The sequence below is a fragment of the Protopterus annectens genome, chromosome 16.part0 (assembly GCF_019279795.1).
Source record: "Protopterus annectens isolate FY-2018-M chromosome 16.part0, PAN1.0, whole genome shotgun sequence".
Lineage (NCBI taxonomy): Eukaryota > Metazoa > Chordata > Ceratodontiformes > Protopteridae > Protopterus > Protopterus annectens.
The window spans coordinates 151040620-151060801 of record NC_056750.1 but is presented as its reverse complement, the minus strand read 5'-3'; the positions used below and the strand labels follow the sequence as shown (position 1 = coordinate 151060801).

General features: G+C 41.2%; 1 protein-coding gene across 2 annotated transcripts in view; it reads right to left on the bottom strand.

The window, feature by feature from the left end:
• Nucleotides 1–20182, bottom strand: part of LOC122791011 (mannose-binding protein A-like) — a 269625-nt gene that overhangs the window by 15443 nt on the left and 234000 nt on the right. The gene's annotated exons all lie outside the window — the stretch shown is intronic.

Sequence of the window (20182 nt, the reverse complement as noted above, 5' to 3'; positions counted from 1 at the left end):
AGGTACAGGGTTTGAGCCTCAATACCTCTAGCCACCAAGTGTATTATATGAGGGCATTTTGATACACACACACACACACACACACACACACACACAGACACCAAGCTTACCCTGAAAAACAAGTGGTTCCAGCTTCACAGCTTACCCTGAGTAGTTCCCATTCCTCTGTCGTTGCTTTCTGCCATTAATCCCTGCTCTGCCAACAAACTCTACCCTGAGTATTTCCCATTCCATTCCTCTGCTCGCAAACTCTGCCATTTCAGCTTCCTGCCATTAATCCCTGCACACAGTCGCACACAAGTTCCTCTGCTGTTCCCCATTCCCGCTGGCTTGCAGTTCAATTCAGCCAGCTGGAAATGATGATGTGAGCTCCTTGAACTCAATTCTGACTGGCTGGTAGCCTGACGGAGCTGACATCAGCTCCGACAGCGTAAAAATTAAAAAAAAAGCAAAAAAAATTGGAAATGAAGGGGTGCCACTTGGGAATTGTGGCACCCATTCATTTGGACCCCAAAACTAGGTAAAAAATGAGTAATTCAGAATGGTTGGGAGGTCTGTATCCAACTACCTCTTGAGTACTTCATTAGCATGCATTGCTAATATGTTATCCTTGCTCAAAATCAGGAGTTCAGACCCAGCTATTTTAATTTTTATTGCCTGATCACAAGTTATCTACTCCCCTGATATCTATTTGGCTGTCACATCTGTCCTGGGTTATCTTTTAACACACCTCACTTGTATGCTGTATGTGATAGTGTATTATTTAACAGAGTTATGGGTTCAAATAAAAGTATGTGCATTTTGTTTCCCTGATAGCACCTGTGCATTACCCCTGTGCTTCTAATGCTTCAACAGCATGTTCTGCCAATTCAGTGGTCTGAAACCTGTGAGCGACATCAGGAGGGGCTAACTGCCATCTGTAATGCATTATCTCTGTTCTATCTCAAGTGTTGATTCCACACTTGTGTCCACATAATTAATTTATTTAGAGTCTAATACCATTGTTGTGATGGACATGTGGGGTTTATGTATTAATAATGACTGTGTAAGTGATCTGGTAAAAATTGCAAAGATGTGTGTTGTGTTCTTGAGGACTTACATCATAACTGCTTCACTGACCATCCTTGTTGCAACATATGTATGGTAAATATGTCATTTCATAGTTCTGGTTTTGCTTCCCCTGAAGTGTGTTACTTGCTCTGTTTTATTGTAATCAGCCAGCACATGTAAAAATATCACTGATTGTGTTCACATGACCACTTACAATATGATGTGTGGAGGGTCTCACATCAGCATTACTGCATAGATATACTGGCATGTGGACTGCAGAGCTGCACTAACCCACTTTGAGAAAAAAACCTCTTCCATTTCAACCCACCTTTATGATATATTATGGGTGCACATCTCATAATCTGTTGTTGTTAGGTATGCACATTCTGTTACATCACAATATAGGTTTAATGGTATATCCCACACCCCCTGTGTAAATAATTCTCATCTTTTATGATTATCACTGCTTGTCAACATTATGCATCACAAAAATGACTCAATGAACTTTACTTTTTACTGGTTGTTGTACCTGTTAGAGTCTCTGTGGCCTGCAGGTTTCTTATTTGTACTTTTGTTTGTTTTGTTTTGTTTTTTGTTTCAAAAGGTAAACATTGTGTTGAGCTCTACACAATGCTGTACACATGCCCGACCATCTGCACTAACATCTTAACATGATCTGGAAGCTAAATCCATTAAGTTAAATGCAGTTGTTATCCCAGAATGAACCATTCTTAGCTGGAGTTGCTGTTAAGCATATGTTCTTGTCAGCAGACAGCAGGAAGGAGGACTGCCATGCTTTACACCTTAAAGTGCCATTTCAGTCATAATAATACGGTACCAATACAATGCTTCTTTCTGCATACATTGTACAAATACGATTCTCCATGTTTCCCTTCATTGCATGAAGGGTGAGAATCATGATATTTGCTTCAGGCACCAATTCACTGCCATTTTTCCTGGCATTTTTGAATAAGAGGCAGTTCTGGCTGGCAAAGGTGAAGGTAGTGCTCCTTTCAGAATACAGTGGTCATGTGACAAGGAGCCCAGGATTTTTGTGAACATCCTCATTAAGCAACACAGCCACAGGTTCCTGCAGGGGAGCAACATTGGGTATCAGTACAAGGCTGATGCTTGCAATAGACTGGTCATGGCTGTCACCCATGCTGCTGGTATCTTAACCACAGAGAACAGTGTTGTCAAAACTATAGTGACTTAAGCCACTGAAAGCCTAATCTCCATGACTGATGGAAGGCTGAAGTTTGGGCACAGTTAACATCTCAGCACTGCTAACTATAACATAATTTATGTATCCATGCACTGGGCCAGTGTCTGGCATCATACACCTCTTCATTCTGCTCTCTCTTCATCTCTAGTTCTTGAACAGATTGAAAGGAATAGTGAGGTGCATAGGGAGTGAGTGTCTCACCTAAGAGAACACCTGATAAGTATGCCTTATGTACTTCAGCATGTCTATGTCTCAGAAGTGCCAGGTAGCCATTAAAATACTTTCACATTACCTTGATACAGCAGAACCATGTCTGTCAGTACTGGCAGTCCACACTGTAATTATGATCATTGTGCAAAGGTACACTGCTGATTCTGCCTGCCACCCTCTGGATACCTGGAGAAGTGGCTAGTCATGTTACACCTATGTGCAGTGAAATTGCTAAAATGGCTGCAAGTTCATTACACAATTTTCACCAACACAAACCTTACATAAGTTATGTTTTATGGGTTCTTTTCAGGTGTCAGCAGATTCAGTCTCCTCCACTATAAACAAAATCATTACATTTTTTATGGGCTGTTTTGAAGTGTATGCATGTTAAATCCCAAACCAACACAAACATGAAATAATGATTTATTTTTAACTATCATAATGCTTTCAGTAATATATATGTATAAAATATATTTAACAATTACAATGTGTATGCTCTATGGTGAGAAAAAAAAAAACAATTATTTTAGTCCTGCACTGTATCTACTGTATCTCAGGCCTGGGAACGAATAATTAACAATACAAATTTATTATTTTTGCATGTTTCTTCCCCCAGCCTATTTGGCCACATGTTGCTGCTTGTTTCATTTTTTTCCCCTATTATGTTGCTATTATATGCAGCAGCACAGACACCTAAGCATTCCAGTATGGCCAGTCATCCTCCACAGGGCGCAGCAGCAGTATCACCACCACCACTAACAATAACCACCAGAGGCACACTGCACAACCGAGTCATAATCTGCCAGAGTTGCCTCCACACCTCCTGCATCACCTGCAACACCTGTCTCATGTAAGTCTGCCTTGGATGTTGGTGCAATGCTGTCTACCAGGAGCAGTTCCAGTTGAGGTAGTGATTTTGTCACCCACAGGGAGCTGGCAGAGCTTCTAGGGGAGTTACTGGACAGTAGGATTAATGTCCACACTGGCTGTTTTGAGACTATGTTCCATCACTTCCTCCAGGCCCTGAGACAGGACCCAGTGGCGACATCATCCTGGATGGGGAGTTGTAACTGTGTCAAAGCTGGTAGAGAATGCATCTCCAAACACCCCTCCTATCTCCAAACATGCTGTTCCTCTCCCTTTTGTGTCTATAACTACTCTTATTATGTTATACAGTCCCCCTTTACCATTGTTTGCCCTCTGTCTGATGTCTCCTTCATGACTGTATTCTCCTTCTCTTGCTGTGATACTCCACACCCTGTCAGTCATGTCTGTCTTTCTATATTACTACCCCCCAAATCTTACCTATTACTTACATCCCTGACTTCTTTACCTACTTTGCCACCCCAAAGGAAAAAAAGACAACTGTCTAACAAAAAATTATGACCCACACATAACTCAGAACTTCTCACATACATGAGTAATGTACATAAATGAGTTGCTTCAATTGGTCATCCTTTAATGTTTATTATTGTGGTACACTATATTCACCAAATCAGTTACAAAATAATTCTAAAACAAGTGATATAACGAGATTATTCACATAAGAAGTTGAGCGATGTGGTCCAATCTCATGCCTTTTCTGTTCTACCTTCTGCTTGTTTCTCATTTTCATTTGTGTCTTATCCTACCTATCTATATCAAACAAAGCTCCTCATTAGCACTCTTCAAGAAAACTCTTGATGATTGGATGGGAGATAGGAAATTCACCCCGGGGATCACTTCTGTGGCTCTGCTTGACAAGACACAGGAAAATAATTTCCTTGGGTGGCAAAAGCCAGGGTACTGTTTGGCTAGGCTTATATAGGCCCTAGGGCCAATATCCTAGTACCTACCTATGAACCTATGAACCTCACTTTCCTAACCTTTAATCTGGTAAAAAAAAGATAAAAACAGCACACATGCTCATGCAAACACACACACACACACACACACACACACACACACACACACACACACACACACACACACACACACACGCAAAGGGCTTATAAACAGTAATAACAACTTCTGTACTTATATGATGTGTGACAGTTGACAGAGAGCAATGTCAATTGTCACTGATAATCTTTAAAAAATATTTCTCCTCCTATGGCAACACCAAAAAATAAATCTTAAACATGCTGCAAAATATTTTAACATTCATGTACCAAAACTGAGCGTTGGTACATATCAGTAAGAAAATTCCTTACTTCATCTTTTCATCACAGGCTGACATATACTCAGAGGTTCATAGGTTCATAGGTGTATACTAGGCTAATGGCCCTGAAGCCTTTACAAGCCTAGACCATAGAAGTGCCCTGGCATCGTGCCGCCCAACGTTAGTTCCCAGTGCCTCTATCAAGTAGAGCCACTGCAGTGATCCTCGGGGTGAACTTTCTATTTCCCATCCACTCATCAAGATTTCTCTTGAAGTGAGGTACTCTGCTTGACATGTATGGGAAGTCTATTCCACAACATGACCAGTCTCTGGGTTATGAACCTGCCCCTCCAGCATGTTCTGTTGATTGTGGTAATGAGGTTGAGGTCTCTGGAGCATATGGTGAGGAGGGATTGGGATTTCTTTAGATGTAGCATTTCTAACAGAGCTGGGTCACACATGGCTTTGTAAGTCAAACAGAGATCATCTCTAAGCAGGCAATGTGAGACAGAGAATAGTTGGAGTTTTTTGAGTTTGTCCATATAGGACAAGTGTTTAAGGTCTAGGATCCTCTTTGTGAGGTACTTGTGCAGACTCTCCAGTTGTTGCAGGTGTCTAGTGAGGTACATGCCAAATGGGGCATTGTACTCGATGACTGGCCTAATGAGGGAAGAATAGAGGAAGACAATGACCTCTTTCTTCCTGGCTGCAAAACCTTTAGTAATGAGATGTGCCACATAGAAGGACTTTCTGAACACAGTGGCAATGTGGTGGTCAAAAGAGAGGTTGCTGGCAACCTGTGTTCCCTCACCTCTTATAATGCCTTCTGTGTTCAGTGGACTACCATTGATGTGGTAATTCATGAGTACTGGGTTTTTCCCAAAGAGGATAACGACACATTTTTTGGCATTGAGGTTAAGGCCATAGTTCTAACACCAGTCACTGGTCTCAGTGAGGCCTTTCTGTAGGATGTCAGCATCACTTAAGGAGTTAATAATAGCTCCCAACTTGCAATCATCTGTGAACATTGTCAGCCAGAGTCCCTTCATGTTGGCCTGGACTTCAGAGAAGTAGATACCAAACAGGAGATGACCCAGGACTGAATTCTGTGGGACTCCACTCATGACTGGTTGGCCGTCTGACTTAGTGTCAGCTACTTTCACACTGTGGGTTCTATCTGTGAGCCAGTTTGCAACCCCCCTAGTGATATAGGGGTTGATGCCTAGCTTAGTGAGTTTTTCTATGACTCCTGAGTGGGGAATGGTATCAAAGGCCTTGGCCAGAGCAAGGTAGCTGTATGAACCACTTTGCCTTCATCCACAGCTCTGGTGACTGACTCAAAGAAGTCAACCAGGTTGAGCAGGCATGATCTACCCTTCACAAAACCAAACTGTGTGGGATCCAGAGTTTGGAGATTCCCTAAATACTTGTTTATTGGGTCCATGATGATGTGTTCCATAGATCTGCATATCAGACTCATCAGGCTAATGGAGCAATAGTTCCCAGGGTCCGTAGTCTTGCCTCCTTTATGGAGAGGGATGACTGTAGCAGTGCGCTATTTGGTAGGGACAAAGCCTGAGATGAAGCTGTGATTGAACAGGGCACACATGTGAGGTGCCAGTTTACTCTGTACTTCATGTAGAACACAGCCGGGGATATTGTCAGGTCCCATAGAAGCTGTATTCTTGGCCTTGGACAGTGCTGTTTTAACCTGTGCAGCAGTAATACTGGGTGCCTGGCAATCTATTGGTATTGTGATTGGTCCTTTGGGGGGGGGGTTGGTACTGAATCTGTCGGCCGGTATATTAGCAATATCTGTTGGCTCTGTATAGATGTACCATTGTGCAGTAGCTCAGAGAAAATCTGGGTATTGCTGTGGAGATTTTATACATAACTATAGAAGGACTTGTGGTTGTCTTTACTATCTGCTGCAATTCTGTTTTCATACCTAGCTTTAGAAGATTTGATGAGGGATCTCAACTTTTTGTTGAGGCTGATAAGGGAGTTTTCCCATCTTGGAACTTCACCTTATTCCGCATCAGTTTCCTCCTTCTGTTGTATTGTTTGTTTATGGCAGGAGACCACCAGATTGACTTCCTTGTTTTGGAGGAGAACATCTTGGTTCTATTGGGTATGGTGAGATCCATGCATTTGTGTACGTGTTCGTGCAGTGCATTGGTGTATGATTCAGTTATGCAATTATTCTCCATTTGCATGGGTGCCATGAAGTTAGCCACCTCTGTTTTTAGGAGCCCAAACTAAGCTTTGGTCAAAAAAATAGATGGACAGCAGCTGATGGAGAGCAGCATCAATGGCCAGAAGTAATTACAGAGAAATATTATTCCACATCCAATGGTAAAAATTATGACAATTCCATCAGTTAAAATAAATGTGGAAAGCATCAAAGCACAATTCACTTGCAAAGAAAGTACAGATAGGGACACAATTCTACATTCTTTAGTGGATCAGTGTACTTATGCAATAATTTCTTCTGTGCTAAACATAAAGATTTCCTGGCAACCATTGTCACAACTGTTTGGGGTTTCATATGTCTTGTAAAGTGCATGTATTCTCAAAATGTGTTTGTTTGTAAAGTATCACGTCGTATATTTGACATGTATATGTTGTATCTCATACAGTGCTGCAATGGCTTCCCTTCCTAATAGGTTCATAGGTAGGTACTAGGCTAATGGCCCTAGGGCCTATACAAGCCTAGCCAAAAAGGTACCCTGGCTTTCGCCACCCAAAAAAATAATTTTCCTGTGCCCCTGTCAAGCAGAACCACAGAAGTGATCCCCGAGGTGAATTTCCTATTACCCATCCAATCATCAAGATTTTTCTTGAAGAGTGCTAATGAGGAGCTCTGTTTGACATAGATAGGAAGTATGTTCCAGAGTATGGGAAGTCTCTGGGACAGGAATCTATCCCTCCAGCATGTTCTGTTTATTGTGGTGACAAGGTTTAGGTCACTAGAGCGTGTAGCTCGGAGAGATTGGGATTTCTTTAAGTGGAGCATGTCCAATAGCTCTGGGTTTGACATAGCTTTGTATGTTAGGCAGAGATCGCCTCTGAGTAGGAGATATGCGACGGAGTAAACCTGGAGTTTTTTGAGTTGGTCTGCGTAAGGCATCTGTTTGAGGCCAGTAATCCTCTTTGTGAGGTATTTTTGCGGCCTTTCCAGTTATTGTAGATGTCTTGTGAGGTACATACCAAAAGGGGCATTGTACTCTATAATGGGTATAATGAGTGATGAGCACAGGGGAACAATGACCTCTTTTTTTTCTGGATGAGAAACCTTTTGTGATGAGGTGTGCCACGTAGAAGGATTTCCTGACCACTGTGGTGATGTGATTATCAAAGGAGAGACTACTGTCCACCTGTGTCCCAAGGTCTCATCACACTTTCGGTGTTACGTAGACTACCGCCTATGTGGTAGTTCATGGGTACAGAGTTTTTACCAAAGGGGATGACAATGCACTTTTTAGCATTGAGCTTGAGACCATGGCTTTGACACCAGGCATCTGTTTTAGTGAGGCCCTTTTGTAGGATGTCCACATCATTAGGAGTTTTGATTATGGCTCCTAGTTTGCAGTCATCTGTGAATTTAGTTAGCCAAAGACCTTATGTGTTAGCCTGTACTTCAGAGAAGTAGATACCAAACAGGAGAGGACCCAGGACTGAACCCTGTAGTACTCCACTTCTCACTGGTCTGAAGTCTGATTTGGAGTCTGCTACTTTCACAGTGTGGGTTCTGTCATTAAGCCAGTTGACAACCCATCTTGTGACAGAGATTTATTCCTAGTTTAGTGAGTTTATCTATAATCCCAGAGTGGGGGATGGTGTCAAATGCCTTGGCGAGATCTAGATAGGCTGTGTGAAACACCTTACCCTCATCTGTGGCTTTGGTGACTACTTCAAAGAAGTCTATCAGGTTTAGGAGACATGATCTGCCTTTTACAAACCTAAACTGTGTGGGGTCCAGAGTTTGGAGATCTCCAACGTCTTTGTTTATGAGTTCCATGATGATACGTTCCATGGCCTTGCAGATCAGGCTAGTCAGGCTAATGGGGCGGTAGTTCCCGGGGTCTGTTGTGGCCACCCCCTTTCTGGAGTGGGATAACCGTCACGGTGCACCATTCAATGAGCTTAAAGCCTGAGGTAAGGCTATGATTGAACATGGTACTTAGGTGGGGTGTCAGTTCATTCTGTAGTTCATGTAGAAGGCAGCCTGGGATGTTGTCAGGTCCCATGCATGCTGTGTTCTTGGCTTTGAAGAGTGAAGATTTTACCTGTGCAGCCATGATTACAGGAACTTTGCATTCTTCTGGTGTAACGATGGGCCCTTTAATTGGTGAGAGGGGGGTAAAGTTAGCACTGAACCTATCTGCCAGGATGTTGGCAATATCAGTTGGTTCTGTATATTTAGTGTCATTGTGCTGTAACTCAGAGCAGATCTGAGTGTTGCCATTGAGATTACTGACATAGCTATAGAATGCTTTGTGGTTGTCTTTAGAATCAGTGGCAATTTTATTTTCATAACTAGCTTTGCAGGATTTTATGATGGATCTCAGCTTCTTACTGAGGCTGTCCAGGGAGTTCCTCCAATCTTGGGATTTTACTCTTTTTTGCAACAGTTTCTTTCTTCTGTTGTAGAGTTTGTTTATAGCAGAAGACCACCAGATTGGCTTCCTTTTTTTGGAGGATAGCATCTTGGTTCTGTTAGGGATAGCATGATCCATGCACTCTTGTAAGTGCTTATAAAGTGCATTTGTGTAGGATTCAGCAGTCATACCTCTATTGTCCATCTGCATGGGTGTCGTGAAGTTTGCCACTTCTGTCTTAAGAAGTTTGAAGTTGGCTTTGGAGAAATCTTTTACGGTTGTTTTCCTAATGGGGGGTGGGAGTGGGATGTGGATGTGTAGGGTGATTAGCTTGTGGTCGGATCTGACCAACGAGGAGCTGACCTCTGATGTGGAACACCAGTCACTCATGTTTGTGATAACCAGGTCTAGGATATTGCTGCCCCTGGTGGGGTGTGGATAAGTTGATCCAAGGCATTGGAATTGATGATTTCCAGAAAACGTTGAGCAAAAGAGTTGGTACACGAGTAGTTTTCCCACTTAATTGTGGAGTAGTTGAAATCACCCATTATTAGAGTGTCGGGTTGTACCTTAATATTTTCCAGTGTATCAAGAAAAGAGGAGTGGGAATCTTGGGGCATGGTGGGGGGTCTGTAGCAAGCTACAATCTGGATTGCATTTTTGCCCAGAGTTAGTTGAACTTGGATAATCTTGGAAGCATTATGCTGAGCAACTAGCTTGGAGGTGTGGATATCCTTAATAAATATGGACACGCCTTCACCTTTAGTGTTTCGGTCCAGGTTTGGTGGCGGGAAGGTGTGGTATGAATTATAGCCTGGTAATGCAGGGGTGCTCTCTGGAGCTTTGAACCAGGTCTCTGTCACTGCACAGATGTCAATGTTCTCCATTTTAAGGAGTGCCTTGAGTGAGTGCATTTTGAGGTTTAAACTTCTAGCATTGAGTAGCATTACTCTCAGATTTTGCTTGCTTGTACTTGTTATGGTGGTGAAATTTTCACTTGAACCTTGCCTAAAAATGGCACTATAGGGGTGGCAATAGCCTTTGCCAGTATCCGGAATCCCAAGGGCGACAGGTGCAGGCCATCTCTAGCTAAGCAGCGTGGTTTGTCAATCATGTCAACCCAGGCAGACAGATACTGGATTCCCTTAGAATGACACCAGAAGCTTAGCCAATTGTTAAATTCAATCATTTTGTCCTTGTACTATGGTATCATTCTGGGTGATAGCAGGCTGCTACTCAGGGCTAGAGTCATACCTTCCTGGGCCACAAGATCAGATAGCTCCTCCATGTCTCTTTTCATGTAGTCCAGGGAGGTATGTCTCAGGTCATTCACACCAACATGGACAATGACAGAGTCATATTTGTACTTGTTGTGGAGTGACCTGAGTGCGTGTGTTATGTGGCGGGTCCTGGCACCCGACAGGCAGCTGACAGTAACTTTCTCCTTGTTTAGCCTGGTGAGTGGAACATCAGTGTGCCTGACCCTCATATAAAAAAATCAAGTATGCGGGTTGGGGCTTCAATTATCTCAAAGTAAATTTTGTTTCTTGCAATCAATCTGCACGTCCTACACTTCCCATGTATGTGCATTAGGATCCATGACACTCTGACTTCTGCACTGGCATATCTTGTCAGTAAACTGTGGGTGTTCTGGCATGTAGACTAAAGTGCTGTATTGACCTTCCTCATGGGTATGTATGTATATATATATATATATATATATATATATATATATATATATATATATATATATATATATATATATATATATATATATATATATATATATATATATGTACCACTTCATTTCATCGAATTTCAAATCATCGAGACCAAATCGTCGAAAACTCATATCATCGAATCTCAAATCATTGAAAACTATAAAGCAACTACAAATAACATTCCACAAAGTTTTTACTACATTTATGCAGGGGGGCAAGCCCCCCTGCACCCCCCATGTGGGGGCTCCACCCTCCACGCCCCTTGTAAATAAATATACTAACTCCAAGGTCGCACTACAGTGGGGGAAAAAAGTAATTTCCTAACCCCACTGTAGTGCGACCTTGGAGTTGGTATATTTAATTATGGGGGTGTGGGTGCAGGGGGGCTTGCCCCCCTGCATAAACATAGTAAACAGTGTCTGGGATGTTATTTATAGTTGCTTTATAGTTTTCAATGATTTGGGATTCGATGATATGAGTTTTCGACGAAATGAGTTTTCGATGATTTGGTCTCGATGATTTGAAATTCGATGAAATGATAATTCGATGATATGAAGTGGAACCATATATATATATATATATATATATATATATATATATATATATGTGTGTGTGTGTGTGTGTGTGTGTGTGTGTGTGTGTGTGTGTGTGTGTGTGTGTATACATGTTTTAATGACATTCACTGTACAGTACGGTGCACTGCTGACACTCCGATATTTGACAGTTTGGTGCAGGCTGTCACACTACATTACTTTATTATATTCCAGTTCTCCTGTATAGACTTTACATTTTTTAAAACCTCCTATTGTCTTAGCACCTCCTTCACTCTGCTTTCCATATTTTTTTCTGCACCACCACCTCTGTGTATTATGTTATTAACTATGTAGCCTCTGCTCCAGCCACTACATCTGTGTTACTTTCCATTCCATTGCACACTTCTCTTTCTGCAGCTTTGTTGTTATCAATTACAGCAAATTATGTTATACAGCTGTGTCTACACACACTCACATCCACTGCTAGAGAAGCTAATGCACTACCATATTTTAGTTCTTCTGCTTGTATTTTGATGTGGCTGAGGTGCCTTGATGCAGTCTAGTCGTGGGCCTGTGCTTTAGCCATGACATGGCTCTCCTCATCATGCTCAATTAAATAACCATTGCTGCCCATTGCACTGTAAAATGTAAGCAGTATCAGTTTGGTTGCAATGCAGACATGTCACTAATGAATCCTTGGAAATGCAGGTCCATGAAAGGAGCCTATGAACTTAATTTGGCTTCTGAAGAAAAATATAATTATAAATACTTCATTTGCAATGTTAAAAAACTAAGAGACAATACCCTCCATTGCTCTGGACACATTCATAATGGCAACTCCTTATCTGACCCAAAAGACATTGATAAGATCCATGACATTTTTTGCCAACTTCATCCCTGACACTTCTATCCAAAGCTCTGAAATTCTGGAATCCTTACTCCCCAAAAGAACATTTGCTGAAAGTGCTAACCAAAAACAAAAATACTTCATCCTTGGGATATGACAATATACCTGGTTGCTTTTCTAATAATTTTAAACATGCCTTTATTGACTCACTTCTTAAGCTGTTCAGCCAAAGTTTAACTATTAGTTTTGTCCCTCATGAATGGTGCACTGCAGTAGTTATGCTCCTCCAAGCCATGTATTTACATACATATCAGCCTTACAAGCCTCATTTCCAAAGTCAAGGAACATATAAAAACTGACCTCAGAAACTACAATATCAAGAATCATATTTGTCTTGATCCTCACCAGTTTGGCCTTGTGAAGGATGCAGTATGTCTACTGAATATGCTAAACTTATTGAAAAAGTTTACAGAAGCTGTTGATGTTTGCCAAGCTGTATACCTAGCATATCTTGATTTGTTTGAGGCAGTTGAAACCATTCTCTCTGCTAGCCACAAACAGAAGCTATTGGCTTTAAAAATTGAGTCATATGTGGTAAGATTGGCAGCAAGCTTCCTGTCAGACAGAGCCCACATAGTAGGAGTAACAAGTGCCTACTCAGAAAGCATGAAGATGACCAGTGGTATCCTACAGGGTTTGGTGCTGGGACCTCTACTTTTCAGAATTATTTCTGAGATCTACAAACAGAGATGAGATCTCTTGCTACCAAAGTTTGCAGATGACTACAAACTAGGGACTCTTGTTAAGTTAACCTCTATCTCCCAAAATCTCCAGAACGAGGTCTCCCAAGTAAACTCTTGGTGCACTGAAAATGGTTTTAAACTAAATGTTAATAATACCACTACTTTTAGTAGATATCTCCCCTCATCATACTATATAGGGAACACATCACTACAAAATAAATATGCTGTAAGGGAGCTAGGAACCTGTGTTGACAGCACCTTCTCCTTTGACCATTGTGTGACAGTGATTGTCATAAAATCCTAATGTTTAACACAGATATTTTCCAAAGGAATATCATAAATGTGTATGAAGAGTTATATTTTCTTTATAGCCAGATATAGAGTACAATGTCTCCATAATGATGTATCTCAGTAAACATGACACAAATTTAAAGATCCAAAAGGATTTCTAACTAAAAAGATAACAGGCCTAAAGTTTACAAGCTGTAAAGAGAATTTGGAAGCCCTTTATTTTTATTCAGTGTCTTATAGACTTTTGAGAGGAAATCTTTGTCTTGTTTATCATGCCATTAAATGCCCAGGTGTCTTGAACCCTGTGCATCTCCACAAATCTACTGGCTCTATCAGTGCTAAAATCAGGGACCTAAATCTTCATCAATACAATAGCTAAATAAAACACTGTGAAGGGACAGGATTACAACATGATGTTTTTCAAGCCTGTGACATAAACTTAATCTGCATGTTAAAGACTGTGACTCACTACCTTCCTTTATACATAACCTAGATGTCCGGATGGTTATCTATAGATTTACTATTGGATTGATCAGTATGGTCCTCCTAAAGAAAGGGGGTGTAGCCTGATGGAGGGTGCTTGCAAGGCATAAACTATCACTAGACTCAGTGCCCTTGGAATATTTATAAATCTGTAGTTCAATACTGACTGCATTGTTGCCCTAATTGTTTCCCCTTTGGTAAAAACTATGCACCCATGAACTACCACATAGGCAGCAATCTACTTAACACCGAATGCTTGATAAGAGACCTTGGGACCCAGGTGGACAGTAGTCTCTCCTTTGATAGTCACATCACCACAGTAGTCAGGAAGTCCTTCTATGTGGCACACCTCATCATAAAAGGGTTCTCATCCAGGAAAAAAGAGGTCATCGTTCCCCTCTACTCGACACTCATTAGACCCACTATAGAGTACAATGCCCCTTTTGGAATGTACCTCACAAGACATCTGCAGCAGCTGGAAAGGCCACAGAAGTATCTCACAAAGAGGATTACTGGACTCAAACAAATGCCTTACACTGACCAAATCAAAAAACTCCAGCTTTATTCCATAGCATATCGCCTACTCAGAGGTGATCTCTGCCTAACATATAAAGCTATGTCAAACCCAGAGCTGTTGGAAATGCTACACCTAAAGAAATCCCAATCCCTCTGAGCTACACGCTCTAGGGACCTAAACCTTGTCACCACAATAAACAGGACATGCTGGAGGGATAGATTCCTATCCCAGAGACTTCCCATACTCTGGAACAGGCTACCCATCTATGTCAAGCAAAGTTCTTCATTAGCACTCTTCAAGAAAAATCTTGATGAGTGGATGGGAAATAGGAAATACACCCCAGGGATCACTTCTGTGTCTCTGCTCGACAGTGCCACAGGAAAATAACTTTCTTGGGTGGCGTAAGCCGGGGAATCTTGTTGGCTAGGCTTACATAGGCCCTTGGGCTGATAGCCTAGTACCTACCTATGAACCTATGAACCTAATGCTCTCATAGCACAATGTGCCAACTAACCCTGTTTCTTGTTGAGGCCACTGTCGTCATAGCTCAAATTTCAGACCTTCAATTGAAACCTTGTTATATGAGATTTTCCTTGTTGTGCAGTGTATCTTATGCAAAATCCTCTTTCTTTGGTATATAAGAGGGCACACACATTCATTGTGTTCAAGCATCTTCAGTGAGAATCGTTTTCAGAAAACAAAAATGAGTTACTAAAACATTTTGAAATGCCTTCTTCATTTGCTTTTTTATTTTTTAACTTCTCTGGGTATAAGTTGGACATGTAATAAACTAAGGTATATTTTTCTTTGAATTATATTTTTTTCATGTAAATAACTTATAAAAATAGAAATAGTACTTAGGCTTAGTCCTGTCAAAAGTGAAAATTTTAAAATGCATTTTTGCCTAGTTCTTTATTTACTAGCGTAGCTTTCATAGAATATGATCTTACAATTCTATGATCATTATTCAGCTGCAGGCATAGTACAACATGCACAACACATTCAAAGTGTGAATTAGACTTCATTGCATTGTGCAAGTTGGCTATGCCATTCATAAATTATACTATGTTTAGGTGGTATAGTTGTAGCCTCTGTAAAACATTATGACTGGGTCTGTTGACTGGAAATAGAAATGAGGCTTTACAGTATGTTGTACAGCGACTTCTTTCCTCTTGCTTCATAATGTAATGTACAAAATTGACCATGGCATTGGTTCTCTATCTCCATCAGAATATACAGCAATGCATGCAAGTTCCATGCCTCCTGCAAATGATGGCAAAACATTATTATCCAGTCCCCATCAATGTTATGCATTCAACAATACTGCTGGTCAGTGTTCATGTACTTTGTACAATTATAAAATCATCAGATTTGCTTTCTAGCATCCTCTTGGTTTAAACCAAATATATTCACAAGTTCATTATTCATGAAAAGCCTTTCCCTGCATACTATGTGCCAGATGGGGTATATAGCCTGAAGAAGGATTACGTTGTTATATTCTGCTTGACAGATGTGTGCAGAAGCAGTTCATGACCTCACTGAGTTTGTTGCTCATGTGAATAAGATACAAACTCTGCATTATCAAGATGGTGTACACACATGACAAAATAAGAGATTCAATGTTAACCTCTATCCAATGCCTGTGTGAAGTTTGCATGTTCTCCTCATATCTCTGTGGGGTTCTTCACACCTCTCAAAACCAAGCTCGGTGTTTCTACCTCAGACTCACTGATGAATGGACTGTGGCAGCAGCACAGAATAGATGCTGCCTTTTGGGGGGCAGAGTTGTATAGACCAACCACTTTGGGCATTGACTGTGGTGTACAGTATACTCTAGACAGGAGAACATGGACCTCAGACTATGTGCAGTGTCATGGCTAGCCACTCAATGGTAACTAGTCTAGGTGATTTGGTCACATTGATTAATGTCACCAAAAATGGGCATGAGTATTTTACTAGTGATAAGTGGATTGAGGACCCAGCCTACACCATGAACCTATACAAATGGTGGGAGGGGTCTATGTGCTCCTATTGGCCAGTGTGTGCATATCAGAAAGCCCCATCTGCTCTGGGTCAATAAGCTACTAGTCAGCTGGTGTCCAGATTTCCAGTTTTCGGGATAGATCTGTTGAGTGAACGCTGGTTGCAAAACCAGTCAGCCTGCTAAACATGTACTATAGACTGCTACACTCAATGGAGGTTCATTCACAGGAAGCAGCTTGGAAGTGGATGACATCAAAGTAAGACATGGACTGGACATCCTCAGTATCCAGGAGACAAAATGGAAGAACAATGCAGGAAAGACACTTGGCTTGTTATCTGGAGTAAATTTCTCAGGGGAAAGACAGACTAGAAATGGAGTGGGACTTGTGGTGCAGGAGAGGCCACAGAAGACTGTGAGAGATGTCATCAGAATTAGTGGCAGACTTGAGTGTAATAAAAGGTCAATAGTCATAATTCTCTGCCTATATCCAACAGCAGGATTGTCATAGCAAAGAAAAGAGTGCATTCAAACAGCAGTAACAGGATATACTAGATAAAGCAGGACAACATGAGTTGGTTTTGATAATAGGGGACCAAAATGCACATATTGAGACAGAACAGCATATGAGGACTGCCTGGGTCAACATGGATGGGGAAATAAGAATTAAGAAGGAAACACTATTCTAGATTTCTGTCAGATAAATGGCTTAATGGTGGCCAACACATGGCTCAGTAAGAGGGACAGTCACAAGATCACATGCAAGAGTGGCCAACATGCAACTCAGGTAGACTTTCTCCTAGTAAGGAAAGGGTACTAGGGTAGAATCAGCAATTGCAAAGTCATCCTCATTGAAGCAGTTGTCCTGCAGCATAAATCACTGGTTGCTACAATCAGCTGTAAGTACTGGTCAGTGGAGGCTCTCAGGACAAGGGAGACTAAGCTGAAGACCTGAAACTTGACTGGAGAGGAAACATAAAGTTCAAGGAAATATACAGGTCTCTAGCACCTTGAGAAGATGATGAAATAGGAGATGAAGATGAAGGGTCTATGTTAAATCATTGAACGCTTAAAAAAGCGAACGATTATTTATCGAACTCATGTAAGCGAAAGTTTACAATCTCAAATGCTTAGAACAGTGATTTAATCGCTGTTCCACAAAAAAAAAAATAATTAAAACATTACATAAAGTGGGGCTGTGCCCCCCCCCCCCCACCACTTAAATATAAAAACTCTGAGATCACACTACAGTCAAGAAAATGGCAAAGTAATGGAAGTGACCAAGTGATTTCTTTCCCAGGGAAAGAATTCACTTATATGCCGTTTCGCTATTTTGCCTTTTCGTGCTTTCAAGTTTGATCAAGACGCATTCGAAAGAATGTGTCTTTGATCATTTAATAGCAACCCAAAGATGAATGGCAGTGCCTCAAAACAGCATCTGCAAGGACCATATTACTAATATACATCCAAGCCAGTTATGGAAATAAGGTTCATAAGGAAAGCTGGTGGTAGAATACAGAAGTCAGGAAGTCATCAAAAGAAAGGAGTACAGGAAAAAGTGGGAGAGGAGAAAGAGAGCCAGCCTAAGAAGGACTACTGGTTGATTCAGAAAGAGGACAGATGCAACAGCAAAGTTTATGACATCAGAGACACTCTGCCAGCCTCTCGAAAAGGATTCATTAGATGGCAGAAAGAAACTATCATGTTGCAAGGCAAAGACGCCCTTCATAAAGGATACCAGAAACAACTTCTTCAAAAGTTCACAGGACATCTGAGGTGGATGGAAGTAGCACTTCCAGCAACTTTTGAATGAATGCAACCGTGCAGAACCTGTACTGCTTCAGACGCAGCCTAAGATGAGAGAAAAAGAGGAGCCCACCACAAAAGTAGCAAGAACAGCACTAAGGACAATGAAGTCAAGGAAATCAGTTGGCTGAGATGAGGTCATGGCAGATATAATGAAGATGTTGGGTGAGTTGTGGAGAAATGACTCCAAAAGGTACTCATCACAGTATGGAGAGAAAGGCATATCCCAGCTGGCTGGAGAATAAGCATTCTAATACCAGTGTACAATAACAAAGTGGGCATCCGCAACTATGGGCAGTATAGACGTACCAAACTTGTGTCATACAGCATGAGAGATTTGGAGAAAGTGATTGATAAACAAATATGAAGAGTAGTAGAAAGCAAGATGGGAAGTGAGTAGTTTGGATTCAGATAAGAATGCAACACAATTGTCCTGATATCTGCAGTGAAAGAAATAGTTGAGAATAAGCTAGAGATGAGGAAAGAGTCCAAATGAGCATTCTTTGACTTGGAAAAAGCATATGACAAGATTCCAAGAAAGCTGATTTGGCCAGTCTTGAAATGCTTTGAAATCCCAGAAACATTGGCAGAATTGGGGCAGGCTATGTACAAGGACCCAATTATACAAGTATAAACAGCATTCAAACTCACACAGTGGTAATTTTTGTGCATCAGTGCTCAGATCTGATCCCAGTGCTGTTTCTACTGGTGATGGACTACATTAGCAAATAAGTCAGAGGTGACAGATAGGAAGACAATGTGGTTTTATAAGCAGACACTGAACAAGAATTTCTGCAAATTATATAAGAATGCAATGCAAAACTGAAGAGAAATGGGATGACATTGAATACAGATAAGACAGCTATAATAGCAGAAAACAGAGGAAATCTGAAGAAAACGAGAACTGAGAATGAAGGAAAAACAACAGGTTAACTGTTTAAATATGTGGGATGGATGGTTGAGGAGAAGGGCGGTCTGAATGAAGAGGTCAAAGCTAGAATCAAAGGGTTTGCAGCCAACTGGCACATGGTATCAGGGATAGTGCATGACAGAAGAATACCAAGAAGCTGTAAAGTAAGGTGCATACAACAGTAGTGCAACCAGTGCTACTGTATGCTATAAAACCTGTGCAGTGAGGGCAAAGCAGCTGAGAAAGTCAGCGGTGATGGAGAAATGATGGTATCACAGCAGAAACACAGTTGCAGAGAAGGTCAAAGAGAATAGCATATGGTGGTTCGGGCACATGTACAGGAAAGCATAGCACAGGCTGGTGAAGAACCTTTAGGGCAGACAGGAAGAATGCAAGAGGAAACAAGGATGTCCAACGAAGAGATGTATAGATTTTGTGACAGAAGACCTGACAGAATCAAGTATGACTGTTGAAGTAAGCAAAACGGGAGCATTAAATTCAGAGAGATGGCAACAGTTTACATGACACCCTGACCATATATAGAAAACGGAAAAAAGAGAATTGATTGTTGATGATGATGATGATGATGTTAGCATGCTGGGGAAGGCATTAGGCCTAAGGAAAAAATTAGGGGGTATAATTATAGTCCACCTGACCTATCTCACTCCACAGTGCCCATCTGCTGTGAGAGTCACAGCTTGCTTATCTGGTACCCATTGTCCATTCCCAATGTTGCACACTCATCCCATCAGCTGTATAAGTGAACAACAAGAAGAAAAAAATCCTGTATATTAAAAATTAATGTAGGAAGTACACTTTTGCATTTCTCAATCATGTGCCCTAACACCCCACACCCATGGTAACTCCCTCTTCGCTCCACCCTTGCTATTCCTGGCAATGCAACCTCATTGACTCATGCATGGAGGTGCTCTCATGTGGTGGATCTCACCTGACAGAGAGACCCTTCCAGTGTGAGTTGCACCAGAGGGCATTGGTAACAGTGGGATAGCTATGGAAGATGAGATTATGGAGAATTGCCTAAGATGACACCTAATGTCAGTGGCAGGTGAAGCAAAAAAAATGTCATATATATATATATATATATATATATATATATATATATA